Source organism: Centruroides sculpturatus, unplaced genomic scaffold, assembly GCF_000671375.1.
Source record: "Centruroides sculpturatus isolate CEXI.00-Female unplaced genomic scaffold, Cexi_2.0 scaffold693, whole genome shotgun sequence".
Classification (NCBI taxonomy): Eukaryota; Metazoa; Arthropoda; class Arachnida; order Scorpiones; family Buthidae; genus Centruroides; species Centruroides sculpturatus.
In genome coordinates this window covers 299,774-310,705 of record NW_019384855.1, presented here as the reverse complement: position 1 = coordinate 310,705, position 10,932 = coordinate 299,774, and the positions used below count along the sequence as shown (strand labels likewise).

Sequence of the window (10,932 nt, the reverse complement as noted above, 5' to 3'; positions counted from 1 at the left end):
GATTCGAATGCAGGTTGGTTCCTCGAATTTTATGGATATCGGATAAAAATACATCACTCGATCACTCGTTATTGTCGTATTAGTATACAGATAGGGAGAAGTACGAGTGGCAAAGTAAGTGTTCTAGGTCAAAGATGTGTGTATGATGTTTACGAGGATCTTGGATGTGCTTGGACACTTCCTCCACACTCCCTGAACAATGCAGAATGGCCTAACTCCACCAGGTTCTACAAAAAACCCACTTTACATCCGTTGTTTCCAAAATCTGGAAGCCGTAGTTTCAAAATGGCTGCCTTCACAGCCTTAGTCAAAAGGGCCTTCACACACTTCTCTGACATACTGAACAGTAGAACGAGCCACGTTGTATAAATGGTGTAGACTTAAAATTTACTGATAACCGGCAAGAAGTCCACATTACACAGATTTAAAGAAAACACAGACACAGATACGATGAATAATAATATTTCCCATTTTATTCAACTCGATTATCAAAATGTCGACATCTCGAGCCTGTCAGACGTCACTAAGAGACTAGATATAACGTGCCGTAACAAAACCGTTACTCTTTATGATAATTATAAATATAGGTTTGTAAATTACTCGTATAAAAACGTTTGTGGCGAATAAGTTCCATTACAATACAACGTCACTATCGACGTAATTCTTTACACGAATCAGAAATCAAGTTAAAAATGCGACAACACTAGCTCCAGTCCTATTAGAAATTACGCGTTTCTTCTTTTATCTTTAAATACCAGAAAAATCTCTGTATAAATTGTAAACGGCAATTATATTAAACACAGTAAGTGTACCACTAACTATTACAGACAATAATTAGAAAATTTACAATAACAACTTATTCTTAAATATATAACAATTAATTCTGTTCAATCGTACATCTGTATTAAAAGTTACAGTAAATACTTATAAAATTTGGAGTCTTTTTTTTACATAAGTCTACCTAAACAACTGTTAGAATGTCTGGTATCGATTTTCGGGTGTAAATAATCCCGAAAAATATATTCGAAATTCAATTCTGACTTCTCTACGGGGAATTTTACAAAGTATAATGGATTCAAAATACTTTGCCTACCCATTTGTATGCCAAACCAATTGAAAGGAAGTACAGTCGACCCCTTATAACACTGTTGATTTTTCCATTTTATATGAATTCCGTGTTGTACGAGTCACAAATACGTGAGCCGTTCACAGTCCGGCACACGTATTTGTAAAATCTAAATGACTCGTACAACACGGAATTCATATAAAACGGAAAAATCAACAATGTTATAGGGGGTCGACTGTGATTAAGGCAGTTTATCTAGAGAGGATCTTCATTTACATTCATCTTAATTTAAAATTTCTCAGTTGTTTGACTTTGAGTCACAATAAATAATCGCTGGTTACAATTTGAAAAGATAACATCGAATCTACCAATGACTAAAATTAAATATTAATTTTGATATTTATATAAAAGAAAATGCTAAGAAGGAAGAATAAAAATTACGGCATCTCCACGTTTAACATACATTTGAATGGTTATGGAGATGATCAACTTACTGCATTTTTACTGTGCTTTTTTAAACACTATCGGTCACTAAATTACAATATTTTTGATTTTTAGATATTAGTGGAAGACTTTTTTGGCTTTACAACTTCAAATTTTCTGATGTCCGATTGCAAAAATATCCTAATTTTCTAATTAGAAATGAAACATTTTATGCTAAGACCAATATTGTAATTTCTAATTACTTTCCTTGAAATCTGGACATAGAATACTCTTGGCTTATACATCCTGCTTTGGGGATAGACAGAATTTATGGTGTATAGTCTGAAAATACTGAAGCTTTCAGACTGTACACCATAAATTCTATCAGTTTCTATTTGACTTAGATTTAAGAGCTTCCGAGACTAGTGTTGAAACACGAATCAAAATAGTTTTGACGATTACCAAATAACTCCCCTTCCATTTGGCTCAATACGCCGAGTGGAAACACACCACACTGCTCGGTATTGGCCAAATTTTTGCTCGGGTGGAGCCGGCTTAATACACATACTAGAGTTAGAAACAAAGTGATAGAGATCGAATATATTGTGTATATTCAATCTCTATCTCTTTGTAGTATATAATGTAATTATACCTACTTTAAATACTATTTAATTATAATTATAATACAATTACCAATCAAATCAGTGCTATAATTCAGGTGCCACACCAAAAATTCAAAATACACATCTTATTTGGTACTTTGTTATCCGTAATGGAAATTAGGCTAATCTTATTAGGAACTTGTGTGCTTGTAGCATATTTTAAGACACTTTTGGCCTTCTAATGATATTCAAACGACAATAATTTAAAAAGATACGAATGACTTATTAAGATAAATATAAGAAAAGAATATTAAAACCATTCAAGACTGTGTTGCTAACAGAAATATCTTAGAAACAGCATTCAGCTACCAAGTAAGTAGCAGAATTCTGAGTTACTTTTACTTCTAGAATCTATTAACAGTTTACAATGGTGGGAGAGGAGTGACGACAAAAATATCATCACATATATATTATTGTACAAGTGTTTATAAAAATTATTCCTAAATTTTTATAATACTTATAATAATGCATTCTTAAAAATATTTACACAATTAAATAATACAAAAAAAATATATAAAGAGAAATTCATCTCTCTTAACCTGAAAACCTTTCAGGACAGATAATAGAAATATTTCTTTGGTAATTAACAAAATAGATAAAATATATTTTGATATTCTTATATATAAATAATCAAATGGTGAATTTATAAACACGAATATAAACTATAACCGATGATATATATAACTTTTAAAACTATGCATGCGTTAACATTTCTGTGCCCAAAGATATGTTTTTGAGATTTTACGTCTGTTAGCAATGTATAATCCCAAATTTCTACCATCGGAATCATCACAGATAATAAAGAATATCGAAAAATTAATATATATGCGGAATGTAAAAGATCAATACTACTAGAATACAATTAATTTCAACTTAAGTAAATTGTAAACATCATAATAATTGATTGGGAGGCATGGCATAGGTGACGTCGTCGACGTTGGGCCATCCGGGATTGGACGACAGCTCCTTTTCTATTCTCTTGTATGGACTTTTAGTCTGGTGCTTGGTTACACGCTTAAAGGTATTTTTAAGCCAATTTCTTTCGGTAATAAGCGCCTAGAAAAATAAAAACATGTCATATTTTATGTATTTTTGTGTGCGATGGTGCTTATAATTTTTATAAAATGCCGTACCTCGATCAGCACGGAAATGAAGAAAGTGCATCCTCCCATTAACAGTAACGTTAACCGAAAAATGAAATGCTGGTTTGGTTGAAAACAGATTACCTGAAAAATAATTACCAATTATTAATGATGGATTACCAGATAAATTTAATACAGTAGTCATAAACCAGGTCTATATAAATTACGTCTGGACACAATCCTGCCATTCTTTGTGAAAGCGGCCATTTTGAGGCTTGGAGTATTCCCTACACGAGGTTCCCGTGCGAGTTGGTTATATTTTAAGTGCTCAAAAAGTGAAAGAATGGGTAATTTTGTGGCATCAAATTGTAAAAGTAAATGTTCAGATGTTGGATTATTTATATTTTCTCTAGATAAGCAAAGAAATGCAAGATGGGTAAAGAACTGAAGAAGGGATAAACGACATCAAACTGAACATTCTAAACTGAATACAATTGCAGATGTGGATGATGCTGTTGGGACATTAACAGAGCCATAAAACATGCCCATTGAAGCAAAAATGTCAAAGGAACCATATCTCTATATGTGACTCTTTGCACTTTGCACTCTTCTATTTAGCCCATATGATCATGCCAGCTTCAAGTAGCCCATTTGTTCGATTTGTGGAATACTTGATGATATATAGTTTTAAGGTATGGGGCTCACACCTATACCCACTAAAACTATATATCAAGTACTCCACAAACAGTCAAATGGGCTATTCAAAGCAGGCATGGTCACATGGGCTAAATAGTTAAACGCAATAGCAGAGCATGCAGCGCAAAGAGTCACATGTAGAGGTATGGTTCCTTTGACTTTTCTTTGATATTATTGCACCACTTTAGGAAATGCCTACACAGATGAAAAAAGTAATGCAACTCGTAATTTGATTAGTTTCAATCGAGACAGCAAATGATAAGGATGCTCTTTATTTTAAACCATTTTGGAACAGCTTAGGGGAAAAACTGAACAATGTTAAAACAAAAACATGTTAATTGAAGACTTAGCAAAGATACAAATATATACAGTACACCAGAAAATGTCTTTACATTTTCTCAATGCCAAATTGTCTTCTTTAACTGCATACTCGTATATTTTTTTTACTGTATAAATCTAAAAATAGTAATGTTGATGTGCAGAAAAATTTTAAAGATTAACTGTAAAACAAAATTAATTATTTCCTAATTTATTAGTTTTAATTAAAATGATACCTGAAAAAAATCTGCCATCTTTGAAGAAGGATTAAAAAGCAGCAAAGTACTGAAGCAAATCAATATTATCAGTGACACCATGAAGTATACTGTAAATGAAAATTCAATTCAATTTATTCCAATTTATATTTTCAAAATATATGTAATTAATAAAACATTGAATATTTTAGTTAAATAGAAAATTATTATTAAATAAATTCATTAAGAAATATGTTTTAAATTGTAAATTGAACTATTTAATTATAATTATAATACAATTACCAATTAATAGAAAGAAGAAAATTCATTTTGATGTTACATATCTAATAAACTAATATAAGAAAAATTATTTATAGAAAGTTAAAAACTCTTTTCTGGTATTATGTATGTATACAGGGTGCATAGTAAAGTCCTTATACACCCATGTAACAAACAAATATAGATTAGCTACAGTAACAAACATGATATATGGTTATAGCAAAGGGATTGTGCATTACAAGACAAGACTATTTGCAGTACCCCTAATGGTAAAATTTGAAAGTTAGTGCTTCTGTCTTGAAAACAATGCACAATACAGAACAGATGAAAAGTCAATTAGTGTCGTATAGGACGACCAATTTAGTATAAAAGGTCGCCCCATTTACGTAAATGACACAATTAGAATGCATGAAATGCTAATGTGCACGTCGAGCACATTAGCATTTACATGTTTGTTTCTGTACTCTTGTTCAGTTCTCGTGTTTATTTATAATGCGTGTATTTCTCATTTTCCTATGTCCGTGTACTGTATGTTGTGCATCGCTTGTGAGTTAGTGTATAAGGACTTTACTAAGCATCCTATATAATATTAAAATGATTTTTTTACCCTTCTGTTAGTATTTATTTTCTTTCATTAATAAGTTTAGATTTTTTTGCCAGCGAATTGTGTTTTAAATTTCTGAATAGAATTAACATATGCTCATATTTTGTGAATTTGAGAACCCTGTTTTAAAAATTCCTATATGCAATATAAATAATTTTGGTTTATCTGTCACCAATATTACTATTATATGTGCTTCTGGGTCCAAATTATTATCTGTATAAAAAATGCTTACTTTCAGGTAGCCAAGTGTTAAATTTTTCACAAAAGAACATTTTTGTCCCATTTCAGGACAGCTTCAGGTCACCGTTCCAACAAAATTTGAACATTTTTGACATATTGAAATGTAATTTGATACATCAAAAATGTTCAGTTTCAGTTTAAACAGTGACCTGTGTACATTAAGAAGTTGAAGCTATCCAAGACAAAATGAGAACATTCTTTCGTGAAAAATTTAAACAGTTGGCTACCTGAAAGTAAGCATTTTATAGATATTAAGATTTCTATCTTTAAGAGAAGAATGTCACACTGAAACTTGTCATTTGTCGTGGAGAATCGGATTTGTTTGTTCGTCAGAGGAATCATAAATTATCACTAGATAAGACATAAAAGTTATAATTAAATGCTTTTGTTCTAATATTCTTGTAATTTTTTGCTAAGTGTGATAATTAGGAAATGCTATTTTAATATTATAAACAGAAATATATACTATTATTATTATATTATTGGATTGTTTTTGAATATCATTGATGGCATGTAGCATATATTATAAAAAACTTATAAATTTTATTATATTACTGAAATAAGCAATAAATTAACAAATTAATTTTGACCCTCTGATTGTAAAATCCTAGAAAGTTCCAAGTATAAATGTAGCATTATTTATGTATCTTTATCATTTACATTACTCCCAAATCATTCCTAATCCTTCCAATAATGAAATAGTTCAATTATAAATGAAATTTTGTAATGAATTTAGACATATACATTGTACATTACAGCAAAGAATATTGATCACAGTATTCTTTCAGAAAGTGTGCTTGAAATTTGTAGGATGCGTTATTGTTCTATTCTCGCATTTCTTTCTTCATATCTCCAGAATTAAATAGTAAAAATAATATAAATGACCTTATTTGTGTGTAGCCTTTCAGATAGGGAGAATTATCAGTAGATTACTGGTTAATGCATGCACAGCAATCACATTACAGGGAAATATACATTCTTTTGCAGTGTGATCTAGACCAATGGTGTGCGACTCGTGGGATTTTGAAATGACCTACAGAACATAACCTTTACATGTAATGTCCCTTGGTGGCTGACTATAATCAATTCCAAATTAAATTTTAGATATGTCCAATAATTATAAATACATTAATTTTTAATTTAGACATTTCTAAAATTTAATTTAGAATTGATCATTAAATTTAATACACGACGGCAGCATAACTGCATACTTCTAGTCAAATTGATTAATTTCTAATATTTAATTACAGACTATTCCATTTAATTGGGGCAGCCCCTTTGTTGGGCCAAATGTCAAAGAACGGAAACCAAACTAATAAATTAATATATAATTTAATCGGGACAGTAGTAGAAAAGAAATTTATCAATTTTTTTATATATTTTACGGATCTTCCGAAAATATAAGGACCTTGAATAAGTTCTCGCTGTTTTTTTGTGAAAATTAACACTTTATTTAAAAAAAGTCGTAATAAACACGTCACTGAAAGTATTGTCCATCACTAGTCACTACTTTCTCCCATCGTTCTGGCAGCATTTGAATTCCATGTCGGAAAAACGACACGTTTTTTGAGGCTATCCAAGAATCAACCCATTTTTTGGCATCTTCATAAAAACGAAAGTGCTGCTCAGCCAGGCCATGTGACATCGATCGGAACAAGTGATAATCGGAAGGGGCGATGTCTGGTGAATATGGCGGGTGGGGTAGGACTTCCCATTTAAGCGTTTCCAAGTACGTTTTCACCGGTTGTGCAACATGTGGCCGAGCATTGTCATGTTGCAAAATCACTTTGTCGTGTCTCTGCTCATATAGCGGCCGTTTTTCCTTCGATGCTTGGCTCAAACGCATCAATTGTAGTCGATAGCGATCTCCCGTGATAGTTTCGTTTGGTTTGAGCAGCTCGTGATAAACTACACCTAGCTGATCCCACCAAATGCAGAGCAGAAGCTTCGAACCATGGATATTCGGCCTTGCTGACGATGTTGATGCATGACCGGGCTTACCCCACGATTTTCTACGCTTAGGGTTATCGTAGTGTATCCATTTTTCGTCACCCGTCACGATACAATGCAGAAAACCTTTCCTTTTCTGCCGTTGAAGCAGCTGTTCACATGTGAAAAGACGGCGTTCGACATCTCTCGGCTTCAACTCGTACGGCACCCAATGTCTTTGCTTTTGAATCATTCCTAATCCTTTTAAACATTTCGAAACTGTTGTGTGATCAACTCCTAATGATTCTGCAAGTTCAGCTAGCGTCTAACATGAGTCTTCATGAAGTAATGCCTCTAATTCCTTGTCTTCAAACTTTTTTGGTGCACCAGATCGTTCTTTATCTTCAACATCAAAATCATTATTTTTTAAGCATCTAAACCAATCTCTGCATGTTGTTTCCAACAGAGCATGGTCGCCGTAAGTCTCAACAAGAATTCTGTGTGATTCTACTGCAGATTTTTTTTGAATAAAATAGTGCAATAAAATTCCCTGCAAATACTCTTTTTTTGGCACGAAACTAGACATGTTTAACACGATGAAAAAATAAGTTGTTTACACTTTGGTGAAATGACATATACTGAATTTCAAGGTCACTTATTGTACTTCCTTACAGATGCGTCACCATCTAAAAATAAACACACGTGGTTCTGGTAACGCCATCTGTTGGAAAACAGCGAGAACTTATTCAAGGTCCTTATATGTAGCCACTATGTACACTAATGTCATGTAGACCTAACAGTTAACAGAGACAAAGCGATTTTGTCTTTTGCTCGGGCAGTTTGGTTTTTGTGGAGGAGGTCAGCGTAGTGGGACATATCACATGGAAATCCCATCTGAGGTAGAGCTACTGATCCTGCTCTGGATTGGACTGGATGATCCCCTTAAGAGCAAAGGGACAAAGATCCCCAGACAATTTTTTAGGTCTGTCAACCAAGTCAGAAGATAGCTAGAGTTTCCTTGGAAGGTATTGTGTGTATGATTATGTCTAGATTTGGTCAGCAGCCATCCGATCATTGAGACCAGCATCTGGAGCTGGCAGATTTTGCGGACTCTCCCGCCAAAGTGGCCGTCTCCAATTAAAGGAACTGTGCTCAAAGGAAGACCATTTAGTTAGAACATGTTCTAACTAAAAAGGAAGAAAGGAAAAATTGTTCAATCAGGAATAAATTGAACAGTCAATCCTTGTGTATTTGGCAACACTAACATGATGTGAATCAGTTATCTATTGTCATGAGTCTGGCAAATTTATAGTACAAATATTTTCTGTATTTTGGTTTAATAAAGCATTAAAATAGGTACCTAATTATTATTTTTTACCTACTTATTTATTTACCTATGTATTACATATTTTATTTTAGAGTTTATTATTAGTTTGTTTAATTGGGACAAAATGGATTAGTCCTGTGTCCCAATTAAGTGGAATCGACTGTACAGCTTTACATAGCCCAAGAATTTGGCATATAGTTTGTCATGTTTATTATATAACAAGCTATAGTTGTTGATGTTTATATGTAATATATCTGAACACAAGTTTGAAAAAATGTGTGATTACAAATGACACTAAGATGCTAGCATAATGAGTGCTAAACACAGACTGATGGAGCATGCACACAATACAGGACTTCCCCTCTCCTCGTCACTTGTTATGTGAAATGTCGCTTGTTAAGCGAGTCATTTTTTTTACAATTTGTTTTGCTCACTATGCAAGGTTCCACTGTATTTGATTTAATTACTTACTGTTGGTATAAAATGGTTTGCGAAACGGAGGACCTTTAGAAAAAACAATTGCGACGATAATATACTGATAACAAGAATATAAAAAAATTGCAGAATTTTCCCAACAGGCGAATGCATCTTCTGTTTCGTCGGGTACTAGAGGTACATACCTAAAAATATATAATTAAACATTTAATCAAAGTATATCCTGTTCAGATCATCTGAATGAAATATTCTAGAACTTTAATTTAATATAACTTTGTTAATTATAAAACAGAAGAGATTTTGTTAAATTAAAACATAATGTAAATGGGTACTAAACCCTAGTCAAATAAGAAAATTTCACATTTAATTAATATTCGTTAATGCTAGAATACTTTAATTTTCTCTAACTTGATTACAAATAATTGAATTTTAAACTAAATATATAAAATACTAACCATGCCTGATTCTGAAGATAAATAAGGGTCAAAATTTGACCAACAATGACTAGAACAATCTGAAGAAGGATAGAAGTAATGGTTGTCACATTCAGTAGAGATCCCTGAGGTCTTTCTTTGACTAAATATTCATAAGCTTTTGTGTTACTCACTGGAAATTTTTAAAATTTATTAATAACTAAAGATGTTTTAAGTATTTTTACATATGTATATAACAAAAATTTTACTTACTAACTATAGCTAATGTTGTAATAATTACTAAATCAATATAAAGAAACATTTGGTCAGTCAAATTTGTTTCTACCTAAAAATAAAACATATAGAAATTATTTACACAAAATCTTACTTTAATATACGTTATTAAATCCATATTATTTAAGTTGTGAAGAAACAAATAAATAAAATTTTTTTCAACATTTTATTTTATAACTGTAATGAAACTCCACTTGCTAGTTGCACACTAAAACAAATGCAATAATAATAATACTAATGTAATGTTTAACAAACATTTTAAATTCTGGCACACTCCAATTTTGGGAGCATAATTCAAATAAAGGTCTTCCAGAAAGTAAACTACAATTAATTTAAAATGGTAGCAATGTTAATAATTATCCAAGAACATCATAATGTATGTTAAAACACTGGAACTTTACTGACTATATTCAATTTTTTTATATTGTTATAATTGTTTTAAGTGCAAACAGTAATATATTTTAATGATTTTGCAAAGATATCTTACTTCGGCCTAGTTAACTAGACTATTTTCTATCTAAAATAAAACTGATTAAACTAATGAATCTAATCTAAAAGCAAGCAGTTAGATTACTATCTTTATACCAAATTTGCTAGTTTAATCATGCTTATTATATAACAATTTAAAAATAACCTGGTTAATTAAACTTAAGTTGAGGCTTCTTATATTATGTGTATAAATAACATAAGCTATGTTTCTGAAGGGTATAATCACAGTGAAATTGTCACTACAAGTGTAGTGACATATTCTAGAAGTGTAAAATCATATTCTAAAAGTAAATCCATTCATCTTTGCATGTATTAAGAGATTATCTTGAAATAAAAACCTTTCTTTCAAGAAAACTCGGGTTTCTCTCTGTCTCGTTGGAAAACACAAACCAGAGTGTTTGTGTCGAAAGCGCACAACTGCTCCTTTACTGCCATCTGGATGACATTTTAATTATTCTATACAAAACAATCTACCATGTGA

General features: G+C 31.7%; 1 pseudogene; it reads right to left on the bottom strand.

The window, feature by feature from the left end:
- Positions 1–449: 449 nt before the first annotated feature.
- LOC111630565 overlaps positions 450–10,932 on the bottom strand; it is an 80,358-nt pseudogene continuing 69,875 nt past the window's right edge.